The following is a 13,182-nucleotide window of genomic DNA, read 5'->3' on the forward strand; positions in this document are numbered from 1 at the left end:
GTATGGAAACACAGATTCACTCACACATCAGAAATCAGGAGATAGGCTAAAAGATCAAATGAAAAACCAAACCCAAACCCACAGCACTGCTAACAAGTGGCAGCAATTGTCCAGCTTCCACCCAGTATTTCTTATTCTGCAAACCAGGTCACCAAACCCTGGCAGTCAATTCTTTGGTTCCATTTTGATTTCACAGTTGGCACACAGCTTAAACTTCCAGGGAGTTTAGGTGGAGACCTTCCAGATGGGAACGATAAAATAATTCAAACATCTTCCCATTTGTCACATCATTCCTTCTCTGGCTATCTTTTTGGGATTGAGTTTGTGTGTGGGGTGATGTACTGTGGCACTGTGAGTAAGTGAGTAAGTAAATGTGATGGATTCCACAAGTGGTTTGATCATTCTGTCTTCACCAGGCAAAACATCTGAGAAGTTCAGTAAGTATTTTGCCTAAATAAGGACTGGAGGAAAGGGGCCCAGAATATGAATTCGGTCCCTGGGTCACCTGTGGATCAGTCACCCAAAGGCTTATACGGTAAGTCCCTTCATGGCCCTGTGTGTATATAGGGGAGTTTCAGAAAGATCTAACACCACCCCAGCCTAACAGGGACCCAAGTTTTAATTGCTTCTGTTTGAACTGAGGTAAGCCACGGTCTTTTCCTGTTTCTGCTGGGAAGTTCATCAGGCATGTCATGAAAGGTTATCTGTGTAACCCAACCAGCAGCCATCGCAGGATAAAACCAGCCAATTTCACGTAGAGGGACAAAAGGTCAGAGCACTGCAAACCCAATACTGCTTCCAGCAGCTTGGATTACAAGGTTATTGTACAGGGGAAGGAGGAGGATGAAGCGTAGCCTAGTAAACAGTCAGCTCTCAAAAATAGAAAGTGACATGGATCCTAATGGGAGAAACGTGAAGCTACAGTATAGTACATATTCACCTGCCATTATCACTTACATATGCTGAGAGAGAGGGAGGGCAGCTGGCTCCAAACTCCTCTCCAAAGCAGAGAGATGTTTTTAAAGTTAATGTACTAAATTTAAATTTGGCAGCAGGAGAGACTCTGAAACTGTATGAACATTTTGGAAATGCTTAGCTTTAGATAACAATATTTCATGGTCTCTTGGGTTCAATCAGTGTTCCAGCATTTTACACTTGGGTGAAATTGAGTATAGAAATGATAAAGCTTTCTTTCTAATACAGTCTTTATGCATTTGAACATCCTTTTGGTTAAATTAATGCATGTTTTCTTTTCATTTGGTGTATGACAGAAAGCAGGTCTTTGAAGGACTGTCTTCAATCTATATTTGTACATCCTTAGGAAACCTCTAAGTGGAACACGGTTCACTGCGAGTGAAACCCACTTTATGCCACCTTTGATTCATGGGTATCTCCTCTACTGCTACATCATTTGCAAAGTTTTGTATAAGACAACAGTTTATGTACTGTTGTCTGATACAAGCATAGGGGAAAGGTTCTAGATATGAGATTTACACTGCTATTGTAAATTGTATTGAAAAGAAAAAATGCAGGCATAAATAGTAATGCAGTGTTAATAATGTTGGCTAAGAAGTCTCAATTTGTTTGATAAGAAAATAGAAGACATCAAAGCAAGGAGGATAGCAAATAGACTATCAACTGTCAGTCTGTGTAAGGCAGAGGCATATTTGTCTCCAGTTATGTTTCTGAGAGCACAGTGTGCTAGAGTGCCAGGTCCTGCTCTGCCTCTCACTGCATGTCAACATTGGAACAAGCCATGAAAAACCATGTTCTGTTTCACAAATACCTCCAAGGCTTTCAAAACTTTTGAAATCTCCTGAAATCTCTAATCAGACATGACTTTGTTGAAATGTCTGCTTGCAGAGTGAAAAGGTCAGTCTTTGTGTTTAAGTTTTTTCTTTCTTATGTACACTGGACTTGCAAAATCTAGTAAAAAACGTTGAAACTGATAGTTCAAACAAATGGCTTTGGTTTGGCAAAACAATTTCTGAAGCAAAATCTATTAATTAAACAGACCCAGTGTAGTTCCAGCCTAGTAATTCAGAATAAGGCAGCTAGAGGGATGGGTCTCTTACTCAAAGCCTCCTGCACAGAATAGCATTTCTGAGGTCACTCCTTCTCACTACATTCCAATCTTACATGCCTCTCCATGGCCCTGGAAATAGTTGTATGGTTTTGGAACTGTTTTGATCAAGAACTTTATCGGCTGTTTGTTCTTGCATAAGGACTGCTGATGCATCTCTGTCCTGTGCTGTGTGGAACTATTTGACTCTTTTCAGGCAAGCCATGGACTCTCCTCATAGGTACATTCTTAGTGCCTGGAAACAGTGTAGTGTCCTGCTGCTACCAATATGTTCTCATGTATCTGGGAAGATTGCTGGATATTTTTGTCGGAGACCTGCTGTGATTCTGAATAGAGCGAATGGAGCTTCCCTGTCTTAGAACCAGGCTTTCTAGCTGGTTTAGATAACCTTAAACAAATTACAGCAATTCTCCTTTAAGTGTTTTAAAGCTTTATTATCTTGTAATGTACATCCAACCTAATGCAGTGCAAGCAGTACTGAATTGGGCTTTTAGGGAACATGCAGACATACTGTGCAAGTGATAAAATTTCATAAACCACGATATTTGTATGTAAATGCAATGCTGGTCTCTAAAAACACTATTATCTCTTCTTTTTATTTTGGTATTCATGACCAAAGCAGTGATTATGCTTTGCCAGTGTAATACAGAGATTGATATTTATCAATTATTATACTCTATATTTTAGTAACAGTCAGTTGTTGTGGGAGCCATAAGCCTGGACCAGGCTTTTCATGTTCCAGTTGCTATACAACTATATGCCAAAACCTTTCAATGAAAGTAAATAAAACAATTCAATAGTGACTTGCAGCCATTTAAGGAAATTCACAGAGCAAAGGACCAAAAAGGACAGTTAGGTTTACCTGGTTTGATTTATTAGTACATTCGGGAAAAATCATGCTTGTAACTTCCAACGAAACTGGAGTGTTTATTTGAAAGGGCTGAAAAATGGAAGGAGTTAGGCTGGGGATACAACTGAGAAAGGAACTGGACTTAACACTGGTCACAGTAAATATAGCTTTGAGTACATAGATAGATAATGTCAGTGATTTTGGAAACTGGGATTGGAAAGATGAGCTGGATGTCAGCAGAAGATAATTCTGTACCTCAGGACCCACCATAACAAAGACTGCATTCAGATATTTGTTTTTTAAAAGGACAGAGAAAGAGGGAGAGATCAGAGTCAAAAATTGCAGCAGGGCAGTTCTGGAGTAAGCCTGACAAAACAGGGGAAATTTAGCAGCAAGAGGAGTAGTCAATACAAAACATGCCCTGATAGAAAATCATATCTAGTGATTTAGTTCTACACTTATAGCTCTGCTCCGCAATAATATCAACCTTTTCCACGCTGCTTATTAATTTCCTCAGTCATCAGAGACACAAAGAGGGAGACCCTTTAAATACAGATAAAGAGTATTTATTTGGCACTTCTGCTTTTTTATTATTATTGACTTAGCTACCTGGTAGTGTTAATAGTAACCAACCACAGGCAAATGATTACTCATGGTTGATGTCATGTGTTGTAGCAGGTTGCTCAAGGTTCAGTAAGAAATTAAATATCAAACAAAAAAAAAAAGTGCATTAAATGCAGTAAACAACTAAATGACAGTTTATGAGGATTCTGTTTAACTTGTGGTCTCACCACTTCTAAAGGGTATATGTGCTGGCCAGTGCTCCCTCTGCCCTTTTGTTAGCCTGAATCATACACAACCTGGGAAAAGAGCCAGTTTTTGCCATTATAGAGTCCATTAAATTCTTGTAAACTGATGAGCAGGGTCAAAAGCTCGTTGCTAATGAAGGGTACGGGCAAGTCACTGAGCCCTTGCAGTCGCAAGATGGTTCAAAAAAATCTGAGTCAGGGAAGGGAAAAGCAAAGAGTCTGTCATTTTAAAGGGCTTGTTTCAGTTGTTTCTAGCTTGAAAAAAATTAAAGTTAATTCCTGCATTATTTTGGAGACTCCAAACGATGCGTAGTGTTTCTTGCACATCCTGTTACGTTTGTTTTCCCTATGCTTGGGGCCTTTGCAGTGTAAAAACACAGAAGTGATGTACTTACCCAAAGCTTAGAAAATATCCTCCATCTTCCAGTCCAACATCGTTTCTGTCACACAGTCAGTGTGGAGTCACTAATTCTATAAGCCTACTAGGATGTTATATCACCTCCTATGAAAGCCTTTGATGAAGGTGACTCAACAAACACAGTAAGCAGGTTATCCTGTTGCATAATTTGCTTTATAGTAAAATTAGACACGGACTCAACCACAAAATCTGAGTTGAGATCCACATTTTTCTGACACTTGGATTTAAAGAAAAATTGTATGGAGACTAACTTCTTAATTTCTATGCCAAGTTAGATTGCCAGCTGGTGAAGTATTTAAGGCTTCTATTTTCAATCTTAGAAGAAACAGGAATAACAGTAGCAAAAGATGTAAAGGGCAAAGAGCCTAATCCATTTGTACTAAAATATACAAAGTCCTAATCATTAGTCACCCACTCCTGTGACCCAGAATGGCCCACATCAGTGTTAGCCTCCAGAACAGATGTCTGCATCCAACCTGCCTATTGGGAATGGTCTGCTAGTTGCACTAACCTCCTAACCACATCCAGAAAAGCTTGGAAGGTGTACCCTGAGCACTACCAGGCCTGGTGGCTCCATAGCTACATACAAGACTGTGGTGTTTTGGAGGGAACATTTGCTTTGGTAGAACAATTCCTGGGCTTTGTAAAGCAGAGCCAACCGTGTTTTTACAAGTAGCCCCTGTCCCTCTGACAGCCTCTTTGTCCTGAGGGCTTCATAGGGAGGTAAGGGTCTCTCCTGTTGGCTTTTTTGTCTCCGTGAGCATGTCTGTGAAGAGCTTTCAGCAGCGAGCAGGTGTGAGTTTGCCTGACAAGCCATGTGCTCCACAGCACTTGAGGTGGTGTGACACTTTGTCAGTGGGGTGAATCAAGGGAAGAGTAGTATTTGATCATGGTGAACAGCGCTGGGACGTGGTATAGCCATGTGATGCAGAAGACACCTAACTACAGCATTCTCTACGTGGGCTTGGCAAGAGATGTTTGGGGTTTAGGAAGTAAGGCTTAGCCTAATGCTATGGCCCATTAAGGGTATTTTTATCTCTCCCAAGTTAGTACATCTATGCAATAGTGGTTCTAAGTTTAACAGATGAAGCAATGCATATTGGAGAAGTTCTTCACCCAGAAGGTTATTTTAAAATCTACATTTTTGGATGTGTTCCTTGAAAGTGTGTTCCACCAGAAACTGTTACTTTGACCATATACATGAAGAAGGATTAATTTTTTCTGAAAGATGATTTCTTAAGTGGTTTCATTGAAAGCCATTGCACATACCCTGAAAATAAAAGACAGATAAATATTCTAATATGTTACTAAGTTTCTAGAAAAGCTGATGATCGGTGGAGGTCTTAACTCATAATTTTTGATCATTTGTGTTTGGCAAAGAATGAACCAAATCCATTTTACAGAATGGCCATGCATAACAAAAATAATGCTTACAAACCAACTAATTCTACAGTGAAGACTTCCTCAGCCAAAACACATGGTACCTCTTGAAGATTAGCTATAACCTTACTTTTTCTTACTTTACTCATGATGAATTTGGAAAGGGGATTATGTTTGTGCAGCATCTAACACAGGGATTTTGTGTAATTTAAACAATCTGCTGAAACTCAATTTTCAATTCAGGTTAACTGCCTTGTACCCAGGTATTTAAGGATGCTCAAAATCAGCATATAAGGGTTTGAAGGTAAAAGGGAACTAGAGGTTCTTAAACTTTAGTATCAAATTGTCGTGGTTTAAGCCCCGGCTGTAAATTAGAACCACGCAGTCTACTTCCCCCCCCACCCCCCCAGAGGGATGGGGAGGAGAATCGAAAGAATGTAACTCCCACGGGTTGAGATAAAAACAGTCCAGTAACTAAGGTATAACACAAATCACTACTGCTACCACCAGTAATAATAATGATAAAGGAAATAACAGGGAAGAGAATACGATACCGCCCGCCGGAAAAAGAGCCCGACAGAGAAGAGGACGTGCCCTTTCGGGTAGCTCCCAGTTACATCCCCCGGCATGACGTGCTGTGGTATGGAATACCTCTTTGGCTAGTTTGGGTCAGGTGTCCCGTCCCTGCTTCCTCCCGGCTTCTCCTCCTCCCTGGCAGAGCATGAGACTCACAAAGTCCTTGGTCAGGGTAAACATTCTGACCAGCAACTGAAAACATCGGCTTTATCAGTATTATTCCCAGGCCGAAAGTCAAAACCACAGCGCTGCACCAGCTACTAAGAAGGAGAAAAACTGACTGCTGCTGCTGAACCCAGGACACAAATATATGATTTCTGGAAAAAGTAGATGTTGCTCATTACATTCAGCATCAGGAAAACATGGTAAAACATGAGTGCGTGAAAGGTTTTGACTACCAAAGGTTTTGGGTTTCTGTGAGCTCTCTGAATGGAGAAGTGTTTCAAAGTATCTATTAAAAATAGACATTTTTCACATGATAGTACAGCTGGTATTTGACATAAAAACCAGGTATTTCCTTCAGTGCCATTGCGAATTCTGCCCTGAATTCTTCCTTCTGGGAGTGTAACTGTGCACAGTGGAGAAACAGAGAATCTGTTGTGGGCAGGAGAAGGTAGAAGGTGGACTCTGCGAATCAGTTCCTGGAGCTTCACTGCCCAAAAGCTTTGTGAATGACTGCTTCACTGCAGGTCAGGAAAGTGCTTTGGGCACTGCTTGCCAGTTGTGGCTGCTTATTCCACTTTTGTGTGTATGAACACAAAGGTGAAGCATGACATTTAGCAAAGCACAATCCCCTGGGCTTCTGAACTAGTGCAGGAAAACAGGATGGGGAGGAGGAGAAAGCCCACATAGCAAGCAGAGGTGAAGTATATGTGGTAGGGGCTCAGAAGGTATTGGGGGGATAGCAAGGAGGAGAGGTAGCAGCAGAGAGGCTTTTCTCTCCTTTTTTTCTCTGTTTATAAAAAGTTGCATTTATCTAGTGAACAAGCTACTATATATATCCCTCAGTCACTGCTGCCGAGAGAGGAGGAGTTGTGATGGTTGAGTAGGGCAATGTGAGCACAGTGGAAGTCTCTGATAGGATGTGGGGGGCAAAGGGGAATTCTTTTTTCCAGATGAATGGTCAACATAATTTCTCAGACACTTATAATTGATTATTTCACTAGAAATCAATGCTAGGAATCATGTGGAGCCAGCATGATTCTTGTTTACAAGCCAACCTGCTGACTCTTTCAATCAGCTTGTTTAATTTGTGTTAATATTTTCTTTTTATGGTATATTAGTGTAAGATAGCCTGAAGTGCAAACCTACACCCCATCGGTATCCACCAGCTCACATACTCTCAGATTAGGCTGTCTATGCACTTTGATGGTAAAAGCAGTAAATTCACATTTTGCGTTTCATACAGTAGCTTGAATGCATGACACTGGGGATGCAGGTGTATGAATAAAGATACTGATCCAAGGCTCTTGTGACTTGCACTGAAGCCAGAAGTGCCACAATAATTTATACCAACTGGGAATATGGTCCATTCTAACAAATTTAAGAGATGTCTAGCTTAATGGAGCTAATGAGCAAGCAGAAGCTTGACACACCTTTCATGTGTAAAGCTTCGTGCTGCTCAAATATATACATGCCTGTTTCAGGATGGACATGCACACTCTTCTCTGTCTCTCTTACTCTGCAAGGTTTCTCCAGACCTTTGAAATGCTCAGATTCCTGAGGAAATGTGCTTCCCTGGCATTTTAAAAGAAGAACAGTCTGTGGAGGCAAGGAACTAATGTAGGATAGGTATCAAGACATTTCCCTGCCGTGGTCATAAGAAATGTAGATGATAGTGTCTGCTAATCTGAAACACCTTGTCTTTTTTAGATTGATCCTGCTGTTACAAATTAGTGGTAGTTCCTGAGCTCAGTCTGTATCATGCTCTGGCTGGATACTTTCATGTGAAATAAAAGGTAGCATATATAGGTTACTTTAAATTCATAACAGTGGCTTCCTATCCAAGCCACAGAGGGTTTCAAGTGTTAACGTGCCTAATTAAGTACTGCAACTGTTGCAACACACTGAGATTTTACGTATCTTAAAATGTATTGTTTGCTGCCAGCCATCTTACATTCAGTTCATACTGCTGCTGAAGCCTAGAGACACTCCTGCTGGAGACACTGCATCTCTTCTTTTTCTCATTTTGTTTTCGCAAACTGAAAATCATCATCATTGACATGCTCAGTAGCTCTTTGGGTCTCATCTTCAGCAGCACTCTTCACTTGCAGAATCCAAGGATTGTCTAAGTCCTGGTGTGGTGGTTTATAGTTGCAGTTTTGCCAGAGTGGTCAGTGCCTCTGGTGGGTATCTGTATGAGTCTGGTATTTAATTCACCAGCCCCAGGGTACACCATCCAGTACCAGATACTGGCTCTGTTCATCTGTGAAGCATCCTAGAGCCATGATTTGACAGAGATGAGATGAATACACTTGATAGAATTTCTATCAAATTTGACATACTAACTCATTTATAGTTTATAGACTCTATGCTGCGTGCAGCAGGACAGTTTATGCCTCATGTGGCATAACATCCATCAAAACAAACTTTCCTTTTCTCTGCTTCTCTTCCCCCTCCCTCCCTCTATTTAATAAGCTGAATCTGTACTGAATCCTCTCTATGTAGCTTGTGGCCACAGAGGTTTTGATCTAGTAGTAGCCAGCCTAAAACTGTCACATCAAATTCCTGGCCCCAGGTGTATACTCTGTGGTCAAAAGCACAGTACTGAAAACTAGGTTTCCTGCCCAGCTAGCTGAAGGCTAAGATGCAGCTTTGTTCAGAGCACCAGCTTTTAGGACAGTCAGAACCACAGCCAAGGAAAAGAAATACAGAGTGCCTTGAATGATCTGGAGTCTTCTATTGCCACTGCTTTGACTTTTTATTATTTTAATGTTATGTATCTATCTTCTGTGCAACAGTTGTGCCATGCTTTCCCAATAGAAAGAGTATCTGGTGAGCATTTCCTTTTTTACTTTATGAGACTCCTTGGAGGAGGTTGATCATCCCATTCCACAAGGGTTAAAAGTCATTATGTAAGCACTTCTGGCCTGCTATGTGGTACTGGAAATGAACATACTGGTTGTTTATCTCGTAGGCAAAAGGAGCAAAAAGCTGTCTAAAGAGCCACTGATTGCTAGTGTCATTGCTATGTTCAGAGGCTCTAAAAGAGTATGGCAACTAAAATCTTGTGCAAGACTATGTACCTCTCTAAAAGTACTTTTATTGGCTACTGTAGCTATTCATTGTGCAGCTTTAGTGCCCAAGCTGATCCTCTCCCTACTCCCTGCAGAGTTATTGAGACAGAGCTGGCTCTGCAAGTTACATAGGGATCTTGGGCACCGTGGTCATGAAGTTCCGAACCTAGAGGTACAAGCAGAGGCCTCAGTTACCTGGAGATCATTAGTTACAACATTTGCTGTGGAATTCAAGGATGTCAGCAGGAATTAATCAAGATAGTCCAGAAGGGCTCCCTTCTTTTTTACTATTCCCTTTATCCTTACTGCAGAGCTGAATGCAATGTATGCCAAAAAGCCTACTGAGAAGGGAAGGAGGGAACAGGGAAAGACAATATCAAATTCAAGTACTTCTCAGAAAAGGCCTCTCAACTCTGATACGTGTCAGATCCTAAATTCTTTTTTCAGAGTGGATTAATATAAAGTGGAATGAGGCAGACTGATTCCAGAACAGGTTTTCACACAGAAGTTATTTTACAGTAGTTATTGCAATGTACATGTACTCTGTTCTGCTCAGAATTAACTCGCAAGTACAGGCAAGACCTTCCATTAGACTTCAGTTAATTGCAAAAACATTTAATGAGGGGTAATTAGTTATAAAATCTGCAGTGGCATTTGTAGTTTATTTTGGTTTTGCTTTTCACAAACAATTTGTGAGCTGGCACTAAACCCCTGTATTTTCCAAGCAATAGGGAACCTTGTGAATTCTTCTATGATTGTGTTTGCCCAAGCATTTACACCAGAACTTTCGATGTGCCTGATATGAAGATTGTTAAGGAATAATGAAATCTTTGCAAACAGTAATCATAGCATTACAGATGTAAATTATTCCTGAACAGCCCACTGGGTCACATGAATGTTTGTGACTTTCATAAAGGGAACACAAAGAGAACTGCCAAAGACATAAGACTACACATCCCCATTCTCCTGGATCGTGGCCATCACTAACTTCATTACTATGTATTCGTCCTTCAGTGTACGTTAGTGCTGATATCTAAAGCAACAGGAGAATGAAGTTTCCCATGCATTTTGCGTCATTTCAAATCAATGTTGAGTTTGTCATTGACATTTCAATGGCAAGCACACCTCCCTGTTCAAAAGATGAATTCCGGCATGGTCTCCTTTAGTTAATCCTTTTAAAAGTGCTTAAACATCAGTGGTAGTATTTGGCTCTGCATGCATGATTTCTGGGCAGCTACTCAAAACTTACTAAGCAATAATCTTTTTGTTTAATCATTCACTGCAAACATGTTACATAAAATGGACTCATAACAGAGTCATGAGACTCTTTTTTTCCACTGGTATTGTACAAATGATGAGACTTGAAAGATTTTGAAAGCTAGGCAGTGCAAAATTAAATTCTGCTGTGAGCTGTTTCCAAACCAGTGGAATTTGATGTCCTAGTCTGTCTTTTCCCACATGAGGCGATCATCTTTTGGAAAACCCAGATAATGAAGAATTGATGTACGTTGTTTGGTTCAGTAACAGGTAGGGCAAAGCAGATGTGGTGCGCCATTAGAAGCTGCATAGGCTTTTATGGAGCCTAACCAAGAGAAAACACTTGTGTGCTGCCAAAAAACTTCAACTGATTAAAGAAAGCCATCATTGCATACACACTGAGACAGACTCATGGGTCTGAGATGAGGCAAAACTGCTGCTCTAAGGATCTCAGCAAGTACATCCTACAGACTGGATTATAATACCCTCTACATAGGCATTAGCAAGAGAAACATAGGGAAATACACTGGCACTGCTGTGTGCTCTGTTGGCCAGCAGAGATTTCCCCTGTCTGTCCTTGTGTTGTGCACTTAGAAGGTGCTTGGAGTCATATGATTCTTCTGCCTCCCTGTTGTTATTTCCTGTTTGCCTCTTGCTTACGACAACCTGCTGCCCAAAGGCTGGAATGTGTCACCACTTTCTCCCTACACAATCCGCTCTTCATGCCTATGGTTCGGTTGTCATGAGCCGTCCTCCTCGAGCAGCTTGCTGCGAGCCATGTTTGGCAGGAGACAAAAGCAGTGTCTGCTTTGCAAGGAGACATTGCAAATGAAGTGGCATTAGTTTAGATAAGGCAAAAAATACAGTGATAGAAAATGCAGGTGTGACTGGCAGGCCACTCTGCAATAATTAATGCTGTGTTTGGGCAAGCCTTGGGGTTTATTGTGTAAGTATAAAGCGCTTAGTTGAATAGAAGGCAGTCTGGAAAAACAGGAAAGAAAGAATAAACTTGAGGTAATTCACCATTCAGCAGCACAGAGGGATTGTTCCCGGAGCCAGAGCTGCCACCTTTGACTTCCAACCCCCTAGCAATTGTTCTAGGAACCTGCTTAGAGGAGGGCAGTCTGTGGATGGGCTGAGAGAAAGGAGATGAGGGAAGCTAGTTGTGCCTCTTTCTCTCCAGCTACTTTCTTTCTGGCGGGAGGAGGGTGTGAGAAGAAAAGCAAGAAGAGAGACAACTTTCATCCTGGCAGTTATTCTTAAAAGGTTTCACCTGCAATTACTAAGACCCACCCCCTTCATAAATTTATTTCTTTAATCTCAAAAACATGCCAAACAGTGATTCCCTCTGTTTCACATTACATTTATTGAACATAAAGAGATTGTATAACAGATAAATTGCTTGAAATGGGTCTGTATACATGCATTAATAAGTGTTTGCAAATATATAAAAAGATAAATACACAGACACACCCCTATATACATAATTTAAATGCACACATATTATTTATAGAAGAAATTCCTGTATAAACAGCTGCTATTTGTTCTTCTCGACTGTTCTTCTGGAATGTGAAATAGCAAGTTTATACAGAAGGCAGTATTGTCAGTAGCTGCCAAACTTTTTGAGGGACAAGGAGGAAGAAGATGATGTTTGATAACTTCATGAATTTTGGAAGAGAAAATAGAACAGTAAATTTATCTGGAGGTGGGTACCCGGCAGCACATGAAGGTTTTTGCTGCTTTGGCTGTCCCATGGGAGGCATGCAATACAAAGTGGTTTTTTAGCATGTTTTCCAGTGTGCACCATCCTCCCACTCTCAAATCCAAAGTGGGCAAAGATTTATAGTGTAGGTTAAGTGTAGTAAAAAGAGAACAGGGTTCTCATCAGGTTGTAGGGAACAAATAAATAGGGCATGAAGGAAAAGTCTTACGGACTTCATATGAAGCCATGTGCATTTGTGGGATAATATTTTCATATGATGCTCACGGGTATGTAACTCTGCAATTTCTCTTGTGAGAGAAAAGAGTGAAGATGCCATCTTTACTGGTAGATATTTGTGATGTTTACACATCTATGTCAGAAATAAACATTTCTTCAATCAAATCTAGCTTACACTTGAAGTGATTTTTTCACTGGAGTTTCACACCTGTAATCATGTTCTCATTTGGCTGTGAGTGCAGAAAGCAGCATTAAATGCAGTGATTATTTTTGCATAGGTACATAGATAAGTTGGAAGGGACTCTGGTCCTGTCTAACAGAGACTTGTGGGTCTCATGTACCATAATGGTGCTCTTCAAAGGTGAATGTGCAAAATATAGTCTGTTCTTATAGTTCAATTTATTTATGATTTGTACGGTCTGTGTCTTGCCTAGTAGAAGGAATAAATCTAACTTAGTTGAGAACTAATTCTAAGTACTGTGAACAGAAATCTTTGTTCTCCAGAGCAAGCCACTGGAGCGTGTTAGTAGCACATTTTCCAGATGAACTCCTTCCATGTCTTATTTTGTGACTAGAATGAAGAAACTAAGTCATGGAGACCAAAAGCTTTCTTTTTCCTTAAAAAAAAAGTGCC

Source organism: Psittacula echo (genome assembly GCF_963264785.1).
Source record: "Psittacula echo genome assembly, chromosome: 1".
Taxonomy (NCBI): Eukaryota; Metazoa; Chordata; class Aves; order Psittaciformes; family Psittacidae; genus Psittacula; species Psittacula echo.